At 63.4% G+C, this 14,583-nt stretch overlaps 1 long non-coding RNA gene across 1 annotated transcript; it reads left to right on the top strand.

Annotated features, from left to right (window-relative positions):
* Positions 1 to 43: 43 nt before the first annotated feature.
* LOC308200588 lies at positions 44 to 9,809 on the top strand. The gene is made up of 3 exons (XR_013955710.1): positions 44 to 2,521; positions 2,809 to 4,341; positions 4,493 to 9,809. It is a non-coding gene; the product is annotated as an uncharacterized lncRNA (long non-coding RNA).
* The last annotated feature ends 4,774 nt before the right edge of the window (positions 9,810 to 14,583 follow it).

Genomic DNA, 14,583 nt, shown 5'->3' with positions numbered 1-14,583 from the left:
AAGGGATAGCTGTACGCCAGCTGCCTCACGGGGAAGCGGCGGGTGGCGGCCGTCCTGGCCGCGGTGACCGCCAAGTGGCTGAGTTTAAAGCCCGTGGGGACGGGAGGAAGGCGGGCGGCAGGGCTGCAGCCCCGGGCCTGAGGGTGCTCAGGGAGCTGGGTGGCGAGCTGCCCTGGGAACCTCCTCCTGAAGACACAGCTCAGAGCTACCGGTGCCGGTCGCTTCCAAGCGCCACATCCTAAGAGCACAGAACAGGCAGTTCCCAAAGCCCGCGGCTCAAGCAAGCAGGGCAGGAGGGTGCCTTGGCTGAGCAGGTGAAGCCAGGGATAGAAGGATGGGGGCTTGCTTAACCGCATTAATGATTTCTAAATAAAACAATCGCTATTATTAAAGCCGGGAGTTGAAGAATGGAGGCTTGCGTAATCGCATTAAAAATAGATGTTGCTGAGTGTCTTTGCTTACTACTGTGCAAATTAACCGAAACAAGGAGTCTCGGGGCCCCTCACAGAGGATGTTTCCTGACAAAAATGGGGAACCTGTCTCAAAAACCAGCTGAGACCGACCTTGCGGTTTGGATAAGAGCCAAGGAGCAGCCAAGTCTGTACAAAGGCAGGGGGTCAGCTACTGGTGATGAAGAAGAGTTATCAGCCTTCATCTCCACGACCCCTCGATGACCACCACCAGAAGGCACTGTGCAGGCACAGATGGGAGGAGTTTATGGAAATGACTTTTGGAGCTAATTTTAATACAAAGTGGGGATAGGTTGTGCATATGTATGGCCGTATTGGGAAACATCACGCATATGTAACTCCTTACTGCATATAACCAAGGCAAGTTGCTGCGTTAGGGCGCGCATGCCTTTGGGAGTTATTCCACATGCGCCCGGCGCTGAAATAAACCACATACCTGCTTTATAACTCATTTGCTTTGAGTTGTAGAGTTCTGCCATGAGTCACAGGGATCTTCTTCTAGGGCCTAGGTGGGAAAAGAAATTGTATGGCCACAAAAAGTGAGGTTGGGTGACATGGGAGGACTACACTGGTGCTGCTTCCCTTTGTAGGGAAAAAGTCATGCAGAGAAAGCTCAGTTAGAGTTGAAGCTGGCCACTACTGTGGGGAACAATAGAAGAGGCTTCCTAAATATGTCAACAGCAAAAGGAGGAGCAGAAATAACATTGGTCCATCACTTGGTGAGGATGATCAGCTTTTGTAGATAAAGCAGAGACGTTTAGTGCCTTCTTTGCCACTGTCTTCAGCACCAATGAGCACCAATGGGCTTTGGGACCCCAGCTGCCCTGAGCTGGAGGACCATGGCTGCCTGTCCTCACCTCGACAGTTGTATGTGGTTTCGGGCACCACAACACAAGAAAGACATAAAACTCTTAGAGAACATCCAAAGGAGGACAGTGAAGATGGTGAAGGGTCTGGAGAGCAAAATGCACAAGGAATGATTGAGGTCCCTGGGTTTTGCTCAGCTCAGAGTAGAGCAGGCTGAGGGGAGGCCTCATGGCGGCCTGCAGCTCCCTCATGAGGGGAGCGGAGGGGCAGGCGCTGAGCTCTGCTCTCTGGGGACAGCGACAGGACCCGAGGGGACGGCATGGAGCTGGGACAGGGGAGGGTCAGGCTGGGGGTTAGGGAAAGGTTCTGCACCCAGAGGGTGGTTGACACTGGGACAGGCTCCCCAGGAAAGCGGACACAGCACCGAGCCTGTCAGAGCTCACAAAGTGTTTGGACAGTACTCTCAGCCACCGTGTCTGGTGTTCTAGGTGGTCCTGGCAGGAGACAGGAGCTGGAATCAACTCGACGCTGCTCTGACTCCACTCTGGCATGCCCCCTTCCTGACAGTGAAACTTCCACCCGAGCCTCCCGCTGCACCAGGGCTCAGCACGAGGGAGTTGGGACGTGCACCATGGCTTAGTGCAGGGCATGGGGACATGCACCATGGCTCGGTGCAGGGCATGGGGACGTGCACCACGACTCAGTGCAGGGGTCGAGGCCATGTCTCCCAGCCCCACCAAGGCAGCCCTGGGGCACGGCAGCGACCGGCTACTGCCCAGCCCTCTCCAGGCCTGTGGGGCTCTGACCTTGGCTGGCTGCTGGGTGCCCACCCACACGCTCCCTCGCTGCCCTCCTCAGCAGGACCGGGGCAGAAAATATGGTGAAACGCTCGTGGCTGAGAGAAGGCCGGGCAGATGGCGAGCTGCTTGCTGCCACGGGCAAAAGAGACTCGGCTCGGTGAAGAGCGATGGAATTTGTGGCCACGTGAGAACGGCACAGTGAGAACTACAAGCACAAACTGCAAGCACCTTGCTGCGTAAGCACACACCAGGGCCCAGGGAGCGTCTCCGGATCCGGGAGCAGGGCCTCTGGGGCGGGTCCCGTCCCAACGGACACAACGGACCTGGTTCCGTGCAGCTGCGACTGCTTGGAGTGCTTTCGGGTGCTCCAGGTGCGAAGCAAAGGCACAAACCGCGGGCACCTTGCCACAGAAACCCAGCGCAGGAGCCAGGGCTGAGGAGCAGGTGGGTCAGCGCTGCCAGGGCTGCGCAGCGGGGCCGGCCCCAAGGGGCCTGGTTCGGCAGTGGGGCTGGGGGCAGCCCCGGGCAGGGGGACCTCCCTCCAGTGCAGGGGATGGCGTCTGCAGGCCCCTGGGGACAGGACCCCCGCGGGGCTCTGGGGCCGCCCGCCCGAGGGCAAGAGGAGGGGGCCTGGGTGGGGGCCTGGGGCTGGCGGCAGCGGTGGCACTCTGTGGCATCCCTACCCCGCGACAGGAGCGGGAGCCACATTCACTCCTGAGCACTCCCTGCAGGATGTCGGGGATCCCCCCCTGCTCCCCGCGAGCGGCCTGGCTGGAGGAGGCTGGGGCCTCCCCGGCCTCCAGGCCCCGGCCGCAGCCCTATGAGGAGAGTGAGGTGCAGCCACTGCAGGCGCCCTCTGGCTCAGGCGTGGGCCCTTCTGCCTCGGCCGCGCCGCGGCAGGAGGAAGAGGACGCCCTGAGCTTCATCCGCGCTTGCTGCAGCCGCAGACCCAAGGTACCGCTCGCCCTTTGTGCTGCGGCTGCTGGCCTCCTCCGGGCAGCCCCTGCCCCGGCTGTGCCCGCAGGGAGACTGCTGGGCTCCCCTGACCCGCTCGCTTGTCTCTCCCCTCCGCGGCTCAGCGAGAGGCACAGAAGCTGAGGTTTCTGGCCTCCGTCTGCGACGCCTGCAAAGCCGCCGTCGCGGACCACACCACCTGGGACGCGGTGTATTTCTGCCAGCTGGAGGTGGCGCAGAGCATCAAGGTGAGGGGACGCCCTGCCCCGCGGGGAGCACCCTCTGGCTGGGTGCTGGGCACGGCCCTTCCCGCTGCAGGGCTGCGGGGGCCGCCGGGGAGCCCCAGGAGCCGGGAGGTGGCTCTGGTGGGGGCGCTGGGATGGGGCAGCCCTGCAGGCCAGCCCCTGTAGCCGCTCGCTGGCCGGGGGACACTGCCCTGTGCCCTCGCGCTGTGCCCTCCAGGCGCTGCTGCAGGAGGAGCCCACCGATCGCCTGGACACGGCAGTGCGGCAGAAAGCCATGCTCGCCATCGCCGCCATGAGGTACCTGGGCCAGCGCGGGCTTGGCCGCCACGGTGGCCCCGGTCCCGGCCAGGGGCCCCGAGTGGGGCACAGGGTGCCGCACAGGGGGCGTTCCACACCTCTCCCCTCCTCCCCTTGCAGCAGAGCGGGGCTGCTGCCGCAGGACAGGACGAACGGCCTCCTGCGCGCCTGCCTCTGCAGCGTCTTCCACCTCCCTGGCCACGAGGACACGAGAGACACGGACACGTCTCTCTACTTCAAGGTATGCACGGGCTGGGCGCTTGGGACACCACTGCTCCCTGTTCGGGTGCCCCAACCCCTGTCCTCCTTGCAGACCGTGGAAGCCCTGGACAGCCTGCTGCAGGTGCTGGTGGGCAGCGCCGGCGCCTCCGGCCTCCTGGAGCTGCAGAACATCTTGAAGGTCTGGCTTTGGCAAAGGCTGGGCTTCACGCACGCGGTCAGTTCTGTGCCGCAACGCCTGGTGCAGGCAGGGGTCCCCAAGGCGGGGGCTGGCCCACAGCTGGCCCTTGCGAGGCTGGAGGGATGTCTGGGGAGCAACGGGAAGGGAGCGGGGGCTTCAGCAGGACAGGGGCACGGCCACCCGCCTGGCCACCGCAGCAGGGGGACAGCTGGAAGGACCAGTGCCCCGTGCTGCGGGCACACCAGCAGCTTTTCTCTCCCCAGCTCCTGCTGCCCTTCACCCAGCGGCAGCTGGAGGCCGTGGAGGAGAGGGCCATGGCGCGGATCGCCAGGCTGGCCGCCTTCATCAACACCTGCTCCTTGCCCCAGGTAGGGAGCCCCTGGTGCAGGCAGCCCCGGCGCCCCCGTCCTCGCTCCGCGGCCGTGGCTCTCCCCATCTCCAGGCTTGCGCAGAGCCGGGGCTGGGGCTGGGGCCCCGCCGCCCCGCTCAGCCGCGGTCCCGCGCTGCCTCTCTCCCCAGGTCAGCTCCTGCTTTGCAGGAGCCACAGTGGTGAGGCATCACCACCCCGAGAAGCACCGCTTCTCCATGCTGGGGAGGCTGGTGGGGAGCCTCTTCCTGTGCTGCACTTCCAAGAACGAGGGGACCAGGCACGAGGCAGCGGAGGCTGTGCGCCACCTCTACATCTTCATCGGGCAGCAAAGAAGTGAGAGGAGCCGCGTCGGGCTGGGTCCCTCCAGACACGGGCACGCCGGCACAGCCAGGCCAGCACCAGGCCGCCTGCGCCCCTCTCCTCAGCAGGAGAGACCCGACCGAGCGAGCCCGGCTGCCTTTCCGCGGGCTGACGAGCCGTTCCCCCTGCCCTGAGCGCGAGAGCCCGGGCCCTCCCTGGAAGCGCTGCCCCCAGCTCTGCTCTGGCATGCCCCCTTCCTGCCAGGGAGGCTTGTGCCCGAGCCCCCGGCTGCCACTGCCAGGTCCCCAGGCCCCCCCGCTGACACTGTGTCCGCTTTTCTCCAGGAACAAGGCTCTGGGACCAGGATGCCGAGCCGCCGCAGCTCCGGGAGCGCTGGCGAGCTCGGCTGTCCTTACGGCTCTCAGAAGACGGCAACACCAGCAGAATCTTCATGGTGAGAAGCGCCAGCCCTGAGCCCCGGAGGAGACCCCGGCCCTGCGACGTCAGGAAGAGGACCGGCGCTGTCCCCGACAAAGCCCGGTCCCCACGGGGCCCGCACGCGGCCGCACCCCAGCCGTCGCCCGGCCCAGCCCCTGCTCCCAGCTCTCCTGGGGCGCTGGGAGCAGCAGGGCTGAGCGGGGCCATCGCAGCCCTCGGGGTGACTGACGTCTTGTCCTTCCTCCCACAGATGTTTATGAAGTACCTGCAGCCCTCTGAACGGTTGGGCGTCTTCCTCGCCGCCGTCGAGAGCATGAGAGCCCCGAGCCTCTACAGCACCAAGCTGGCTGCCCACATGGTGGACGTGCTGGCGGCAGAGACCGACTTCCATTCGGGACAGGTGGGTACCCGCCAGCGGCCCGGCCACGGCTCCAGCCCTCGGGGCTCTGTTCCTGCTCTGGTGCCGGCCCCGTCTCACCCGTGTCCCACCTCCAGGTGCTGAACATCGTGTGGGCCATCTACAGAACCCTGCCGTCCGTCAGAGCCGCGCTGGCCCTTCAGAGCCTGGACAGGGCCCTGCTGGCGCTGGCCAGCAAGCACCCCAGGGAGACGGTTGCCAGCCTGCTGCAGTGCTCGCCGACCTGCACCAGGTACGGGGCCCAGCGCGTCTCATCCACCCCCCCCCACCACCACCAGCGAGGACAGCAGCCGGGCCGGGGGAGGCCCTGCTGACAGCCCGGGGGTCCCGCAGCGTCGCCGTCACCATGTGGAGGGCGATGGTGTCTGAGCCCCCAGCCACAGAGAGGGTGCTGCGGGAGCTGCTCCGCGTCCTCATGAACCAGTCTGGGTGCAAGACATCCACCTCCATCAAGGACCACCCGCGCATCCTGGCCCTGGCCGTGAGTTCCTCGCTTGCCCATCTCCGATGGACAGGGGCCCCGCTCCCCTCCCCTGACCCCTCCCAGCCTTATCCGCACCCTGGGGCACCCGGGCGCGCCCACGGGGCCAGCCTGGGGGTCTCCACCCTCCTCTGTCCCTCCCTGCCCACGCCTCTGGGTGCTTTCTGCAGGCAGCAAGGCCCCTCCACGAGATCCTCCTGCTGCCCAGCTGCCTGGAGGAGGCGAAGGCCATCTTCCCCCAGCTCTTCCTGGCCCTCCTCGTCCAAGCGTCCTTCACCACGGAGCTGACGCTGCAGGAGGTGCAGGTCTTCCGCAAGAAGCACCGGCAGGACCTGCTCACTCCCATCAGGTGCCACATCCCCGTCCCCTGCTGCTCAGAGGAACCCAGGGCTGGGGCTCCCGGCGTGACCCGGGCCCTTCTCTGCCCGCAGGTCCACGGTGCAGTCCCTGAAAGCGCTGCTCCGCAGCGTGGGCCTGGGGAGCCAGGTGCTGGCCATCGAGGCGCAGGGCGGCTGGGCCGCGCTTCTCAGCGCCGAGAGCCACCTCTGGGGCGTGCAGGTGGTGGCCAGGTGAGAGCCCCTTGTCGGCACCATCCCCTTCCTGGGGCGGGGTCCCTGGGTCTTGGAGAAAGTGCTGCCACAGCATGGGTGCCCGTGGCCGCTGGGGTGGTGGCGAGAGCGGTGCAAAGCCAGGAGAGCTGTGCCCGCCCGGCTCGGGGCTGACGGCGCCTGCTTGCCGTTTTCCCTGCCAGGGAAATGAAGGAGTTGCCCGGAAGCCTGCGCGCCACCATCATCCGCCTGCTGGCCGAGCTGCTCAGCACGGAGGACTCCTCCTGGGAGCTGGTGGCCATGGTCTTCCTCAGCGAGGTGAGCAGGGGCAGCAGGAGCAGCGAGCGTGGGGCTGCGGGGGCTCGGCGCAAGCCCTGCTGCCCTGCCCTGGCATCCTTGCCCCAAGAGGAGGGGCGGATCCAGCACCACCCACCACGGCTTTTTCAGATGCTGGAGTGCACAGACCTCGGCAACGAGCTGGACTGCGTCGTGAGCCTCTTTGCCACCTACCTGCGGAGCCAGTGCCTGGGCATGCAGAGCCTGGTGCTCAGGGCGATCCTGGGGCTCACCCAGAGGCCGGACACGGTGAGCAGGGGCAGCCGGCAACACCACGAGTGCAGCGGCTTGGGCTGGGCTGGCCCCGGGCTGTCGTGGCTCGGCACCTTTCCAGGCAGCGGGGAAGGGGCGGCAGGGGGCCGGCGCTGTGCGTCCATCCCCGCGCCTCCGGCTCTCTTTCTTTGGGGCTGTGCCGGGCAGCCCTGCCTGCCAGCACCACGCTGTCCCATGGGGAGAAGCCAGCGGGACGGGACGGCTGGGATCAGAGAGTGTTTTCGCCCAGGGGGCAGTCCTTGCTTTACCCAAAGGAAGGTGTTTTTTTCACACAGGCAAGGCAAACACTCGTCCTGCTGCCGAGCATCACAGAGCAGCTGCAGGGTGCAGACAGCGACACCCGCACTGTCGCTCTGCCCGTGCTCAGCACCATGCTGCGGCTCCTGGAGGGGAGGACGCTCAGCCTCACGGCTCTGGAGCTGGCCGGCAAGCTCCCATCACTCTTTGACGACGTAAGGCTGCGTCCCCATGCCTGCGTCCCTGTGACACCCCACTGTGGGCTCTCCCTGCCCGGTTCCCAGCCCTGGGCGCTGCGTGCCCTTGGGCAGACTTTCGGCAGGCCACAGCTTGCTCACTTTTGGGGGCCGTCCTCAAGGTGTGCCCTCTGCCTCTTGGCTCGGAGACTTTGCCCCCGCTTTGTCGGTCGTGCTGGCCCTGCTTGCGGAGGGCTTGGAGCCACCGGGACTGATGTCCCCCTCTCCTCCTCCCCAGGAGTCAAGCGCAGTGCGGGTTCTCTCTATTCGCCTCCTCCTCGACACGCTGGGCTTTGTGGAGGGCAGCGAAAAGAAGAAGATGCAGAAGGAGGTGTGCAGGAGCCTTGTCCCGCTGTCCTTCCACCTGCACGACCAGGACGAGAGCGTGGCCGAGGTGGGCGTTTTGCTCCTCTGGGGAGGGCGACGCTGACTGCCTCGGGGGCCCCCGAGCACCAGGGGTGCTGCAGCTGCTGGCAGCGTCAGTCTCCACTGAGGCACCCTCCCTGCGGAGGGGCTGCGGGGGGGGGGCAGGGTCTTCTGCCCAGGCTCTGGTGCCATCTCAGCTGTTCTGCAGGCCTCCCGCGAAGCCCTCCTTGGTGTCGCGCGGTTCCTGCGCTGGAGGCAGCTGGCGCACCTGGCCGAGACGGTGCAGACGTGTAAGATCGGCGAGTGCCTGGTACGCGCAGTTCTGCACCCGGGGACGGGGACGGGGACGGGGCCAGGGACGGGGCCGCCCTGCGCTGACCCCGCGCCCTTCCCTCTCCAGCTGGCCAGGAGGAGGAGCGGAGCAGAGGAGTACCTGGGCCAGAGCCTGCCCTACCTGCAGAGCCTGCAGGAGCCCCTGCGGCGGGAGGCTGTGAGGTTCATTGGTGAGCCGCGAGCCTGGGGCCCCCCGTCCCTGTGCCTTCGTGCTGCGCCCCGGGGAGCAGCCGGGGGCGCTGACAGGCCGTGTGTCCCCAGGGCTCGTGGGGAGGCACCTGGTGGATCAGCGCGAGAACAAGAGCCAGTACATCTGCGAAGGTGAGCCAGGGAGGGGGATCGCAGGGCAGCCGCCAGGTGACGCGCCTGTCCCCTGCTCCCTCCTGGCTGGGCGGAGAGCTGGGGGCGACGTCTGCGGGGGGCCGGGCGCTCTGCGGGTACAGGGCCGTCAGCTCGCCTCTCCTTCTCTGTTCTCTCAGTCCTTCACGGCTTGAGGCAAGACCCCTGCGAGTCGGTCTCTTCGCTGGCACTTCAGACACTGCTGATCCTGCAAGCAGCAAGGCCACGCTCGCGGTTCAGCTTTCGGCAGCTGTGCTCCAGGCTGCAGAAGGCGTGGAGGAGGCGACGCTCTTCCCCAGCAGGCAGCTGAGCGTGCTGGAAAGCTCCCGGCATCTCCTCCTGCCTGCGGCGCAGCCCCGCTCCCCGGGCACACTCCCTCCACTTCTCCGTCCTTCTACGTGCTGGTGGCACGCCCGAACCAGCTCACGAACCCCATGAACAACAGGGCTTCAGCCGTCGCCTCTCCAGCAGCGAGCCTGGTCTAAGACCCCCGCTCAGACCTGAGACCCCCGCTTAGGCCTGGGACACTGCCAGGGATGGGACAGCCGCAGCTCCGCTGGGCCACCCGCCCCAGGGCCGCACCGCCCTCAGCGCGGAAAGTGTCCTCCTCCTTGCCATAAGAGCTGGCCATCAGCATCCTCATCTACACGACGGCTGTGCCTCCCCAGCCCCAGGGGCACTGTGCAGCCCTCCCTGGAGCGGAGCTCTCCGCACACGCCCCACGCCTGGTGGCCTCGCTGCTTTTCCCTCTCTCTGTCCTTTCGCACGGTCTTTCCCTTTTTTTCTTTTTTTTTCTTCTTTTTCTTCCTTTTTTTCTTTTTTAATTTTTTTTCTTTTTTTTTTCTTTGTTTTCTTCCTTTTTATTTTTTCCCCGCTCCCTTTTCCCTTTAATTAAATCATCCTTATCTCAAACCTCGAGCTCTTTGTGTCATATTTTCTCCCCCTTCCTCTTTGAGGAGGGGGAGTGAGAGAGCGGCCGTGGTGGAACTCGGCTGCCCGCCTGAGGAAAACCACCACAGTGTGACAGCAGGGGCGTGCTGGAGTGCTGCCTTTCTCCATTTCACCATGTTCCCGGAGGAAGGATCTGCCCCCTCTGACTCTGGCCAGCAGCGAGCGTCCTTTTGGGATGCTGCCAGGCTGCACGACGACAGCCAGGCGCTGTAGCACCTCTCACTTAAGGGAGATAGCACTTCAGGGCTAAGAGCACCTTTTGTGGATCCAAAACCTTTTTATCACCTTTTCTTTGCACCTGAAAAGCATACAGGTATGGCACCAAGGCTCCTCTTTACAGACCACAGCCTTGTCCTTAAGCACCCAGCTTTCAGGACATTTTCAGGGCAAGAGAGCCTATACTTGGGATCCAAAGCCAACTTTTTATCACCTACACCCTCTGTTTTTGGACCCAGGCTCTCATTTTTAGGGCCCAAAGCATTCTTTTTAGGCCTCAGCGTCACATACTAGGGCAGAAAGCCTCTTCCTTGGGCTCCAAAGCCTTGTTTGAAAGGATAAACCCTCCTTTTTACTGGCTTTTTCTTGCTTACAGCCACACTCATATGGACCAGGCTGCCATTTTTAGGGTACAATGCCCTAGTTTTAGGGTCCACACTTTCATTGGAAGGTGCAAAGCGGCCTTTTAGATGGCGAGGCCTTATCTGAGAGGAACAGCCCTTCTTTTCAAATTCCCAAATCCTCATGTTAGGAGCCGAGGCCTGAATTTTAGGGTCCAAAGCCTTCTTTGAAGGTCAGAACTCCTATTTGGAGGCAACAAATCATCACTTCAGGATCCAGACCCTGAGCTGCAGAGTCCAAAGGCCCAGGTTTCAGCTCCAAAGCCTGACTTGAAGACACAAGACACGCCCTCTCCTCCTCCTCACTGCCCCTTGCCTCCTCCCTTCCCAATATTTTAACAGTCCAAAACCTCATTATTAGGCCCCCATGCTTCCTTATTAGGCTCCAAGGCCTTATTTTCAGGGTCCAGAACCTGCACTTGGTATCCAAAGTCGTCTTCTGATTGCCTTAACCCTCTCTTTTCAGGACCAGGGGGCACCTTTTAAGTGACCAAGTTCTTTTGGTCAGGGCCTTGACACCTGCTTCTGGATATAATGCAAGACCCTAAAATTCAGGCCTCGTCTCCTAGCATGAGGATTTGGGAATTTGAAAGAAGGGATGATCTCAGATAAGGCCTTGCCATCTAAGAAGGCCGCTTTGCACCTTACAATGAAAGTGTGGACCCTAACAATAATTCATTGTACCCTAAAAATGGCATCCTGGTCTGTAAGAGGGTGTTTGTAAGGAAGAAAAAGCCAGTAAAAACGAGGAATTATCCTTTCTATCAAGGCTTTGGAGCCCAAAGAAGAGGCTTTCTGCCCTAATATGTGACACTGTGGCCTAAAAAGAATGCTTTGGACCCTAAATATGAGAGCCTGGGTCCAAAAACGGAGGGTGTAGGTGATAAAAAGATGTTGCAGAGGCTTTTCCACTCCCAAGTGTATGCTCAGATCCCAAGTGTATGCTTTTCAGGTGCAAAGAAAAGGCGATAAAAAGGTTTTGGATCCACAAAAGATGCTCTTAGCCCTGAAGTGAAGGGGTTAAAGGGGGAAAATGAGACATTTGGCCCTAAAAATGAGGCTTTGATTCCTCAGAAAGGGTCTTTTCTGTGTGCCCGGAGCATCCCAAAGGCCCTGCTGGCAGCTGGTCACAGGTTTGCTGGCTCAGATGGGGCCTCGTGGGGCTGAAGAGCTGCTGGGGGAAACTGCTCTCGGCCGCTCTGCTTCAGAAGAGCTGGCCTCTGGAGGGAACCCACTTCGAGACTCTGTCCCCAGTGCTACAGCGCCTGGCTGTCGTCGTGCAGCCTGGCAGCATCCCAAAAGGACGCTCGCTGCTGGCCAGAGTCAGAGGGGGCAGATCCTTCCTCCGGGCACATGGTGGGCATTTGCCAAACCCTGCTGGCAACCTCCAGCCCCAAATGCCCTCGGCACACAGAGCTGGGGCTGTGCTGGGAAGGCAGGCAGCGATGAGCCCGCCCAAGGACAGGGACACCCCAGCACTATTTGGGTCTGTAGGGGCCAGGCTCAGCCTGGTTTGGTGCTTCAGTCACAAGCTGGGTGCTGATGTCAGTCGGGAAGGGGCTGTGTCAGGGATGGTGCCCTGTCAGTGTCCCAGGCCGGGCTGGACGGAGTTGCAAGCCCCCTGGGGCCGGGGCAGCTGTCCCTGCCTGCGGCAGGGGGTGGCCAGGTGCCCTCTGAGGGTCCCTTCCAAGCCGGCAGTGCCGGGGGCAGCGACGGCACAGCAGCGCTCTCCCCAGCACCCCGTCTGCACACGCTTGCTCTGCTTGCCCTGCGCCCCGAGCGCTGATGCCACGCAGCCCCAGCCCCATGCATGCAGCCCCTGTGCCAGCAGGGCGCGGCCATGAGGTCACAGCGCCGCGCTGTGACGCTGTGCCAGGCCACGGGCACCTCTCTGCGCCGGCCCCAACGGGCGGCACTCACGCGGCGGTGGCAGCATGGGGCGGATGTGGGGGGCTGCGGCCCCCACCCGCCTCCTCCTCCTCCTCCTCGTGCTGGCAGGCCTGTGTGCCCGGGATGCCTGGGCTATGCCAAGGCGAGCGCTGGCAGCAGGTGGGTGCCAGCGCCGGGGGCAGCGGCAGGGCCGTAGCCGGGCGAGTCGCCGGAGGGGCTGGGGGCTGAAGCCTGGGCTGAGCTCCCCCGGGGCCCCTGTGAGCCGAGCCACGCGCCGCGCTGCCCCGGGTCCGGCCTTCCCCTACGTTTGTCCGCCTGGCCCTCGAGGGGTGCTGCGCGTGGCCTTCAGCCTGCGTCCTGAAAGCTGGCGGGGGCCGGCCGGGAGGTCCCTGAGCCCCGCCGCAGCCTCAGGAGTCTCGCCCCGTGCCTGGGTCCCGCACCATGCCCCGGCCCCTCCGTCACTGCAGGGTGCTCAGGGGCACAGCGGGCAACGGGAATGTGTCTTCTCTCTGGTTGCTTCCAGGTGACGATGCGCGCGGCAGCGCTTACCCAGCTCCTCAGCTGGATCCTGGAGTGGAGCTTCAGGGGCATCCCAGCGGTAAGTTGTCACCGTCCCTTGCCTCGAAAGAAGCAGCATTTGCTTTGTGATCACTGGTCCACGTGCGACTGGAGATCCCCTGAAGGCCTTCCGAGGGGTTGTCCGCTCACTGGGGGGGCTTCCCGAGGGCAGAACTGGTTGCAGCACGCAGTGGAAGCCCTCCTCACCTGTCCTGGACCCCGTTTGTGCCCGCAGGCCGTGCTGTTCCAGCTGCCCTGTGGAATCCTGCTCCTGAGACTGGGTGGCAACCCACAGGTACGTCGGTGTCGATCTTCATTTCCTTGGGGTTTGTTAGTGGCTTTCTGCGCTAGCTGAGCAGTGCTGCAGCCTCTCCCTGGCCAGTGGGCTCTTCTCCACAAGAAGCGGGGATGATTGTTTTTCCCCCATGCTTTAGCGTGGGCTTCCCGTGCGTCTGTTAGGAATGTCCTGGTAAGGAAGCACCGGCAGGCCTCTGTGCATTTGTCCGCCCGGCCCCGGAGGGGTGCCGCACGTGGCCTGCAGGCAGAGTTTTGAAAGCTGCCGGCACCAGCCAGGAGGTCCCCAGGCCCTGCTGCAGCCTCGGGAATCTTGCCCTGCTCCTGGGCCCTGCGCCGTGCCCCGGCCCCTCCGTCACTGCAGGGCACTGGGGAAGAAGGAGGTCACAGCGCGCAGTGGGAACGTTTTTGCTCTGTGCCCGTAGGTGATGGCTACGTGACGTCCGAGCATGGTCCTGTCCCCGTGCCCCAAGGCGATCCCACAAGTAAGTCACTGGGAGGAGTGAGCATTTACCGCTTTGGTTGCTGCCCGCGTGAAATGGACCTTCAGCCTTCCTTGGCCTCAGACATGCAGGAGAGCAGAGAGGGAAGGGGTCAGGCCCGGTGACACGCCTGGGGCGCTTTGCCTTGCCAGGCTGTCTTTGCCAGCCGCTCCGCCCCCGTGCTGCAGAGCCAGCGGGCACGTTGGGGTTGAGTTTAGAGCCTGGGGTGAGCTCTGGGGAGGCCCTTCTCTGGGCAGCTGCACGCATGGTTAGTTTTGTCCCAGCACGGTGGCACTGCAGGCCCCTGGTGACTGTTTGCAAGAGGCTCTGGGGCGGGAGGGAGAGCCGAGGGCCATGCAGCAGTCCCCTGTTGGAACTGCATTCACTGCTGTGCGATGGGAAGAAGCATCCTGCCCCGTTTGGTGGGAGCTGCTCTGCTCTGTGTTTGTTTGCAGGCGTGGCTGTAGGCGATGGCTATCCAGCTTCCCCGCTGGGTCCCGGCGCCGAGCTGCAGGGAGGTCACACGGGTAGGGCCTTTTAGTTGCGTTGAGAGCTGCCGGCTCCAAGCCCAAACGTCAGCCCGGTGTCTCTGGTGTGCTCACTCTGCACCTTCGGAGCCTGCTTTTCAGTGCTTTATTCACAGGGAATTTAATGTCCTCCTTTCTGCTTAGGCCCTCGAAGAGCGATGCGTCAAGCTAAAAGAGGCAAAAGTTCCCAGAGGACCTCGGAAATCCTGAAGGAAATCCTGAAGGAACTGGAGGGAGCACAGGGTGGGTGTGTTGCACGTGGAAGCCTGAGGGGCTGGGTACAGCCCCGGACACGCCGTAGCCTGCACGGCAGGAAGGCCCCAGTCGGAGCCTCGCGGTGATCTCCCAGGGTGATCGGTTGGTTGGACTAGCGACTAGGAGCACCCCCAAAAGCCTAGGCTTTGTTGCAAAGCCACCTGTGTGCATGTTGAGAAGCATCGCCTCCTGAAGATAGCCCGTTCCTGCTGAGGAACGGTCGCTCCCCATCCAACTGTGCCGCTTTCTTTCTAAAGGGGCGGACGGAGAGGCTGTGAAGCAGGAGGCGTTTCCGAGGGGAAACACGCTGCCAGGCTCTGAGGGAGCGACAGAGGCAGCGCAAGCGACCGTCCCGCCAGGT

This window comes from Anser brachyrhynchus (genome assembly GCF_964034855.1).
Source record: "Anser brachyrhynchus genome assembly, chromosome: 10".
Classification (NCBI taxonomy): Eukaryota; Metazoa; Chordata; class Aves; order Anseriformes; family Anatidae; genus Anser; species Anser brachyrhynchus.
Note: the sequence above shows the minus strand (reverse complement) of the source record. Positions and strands in the feature narration are given on the sequence as shown.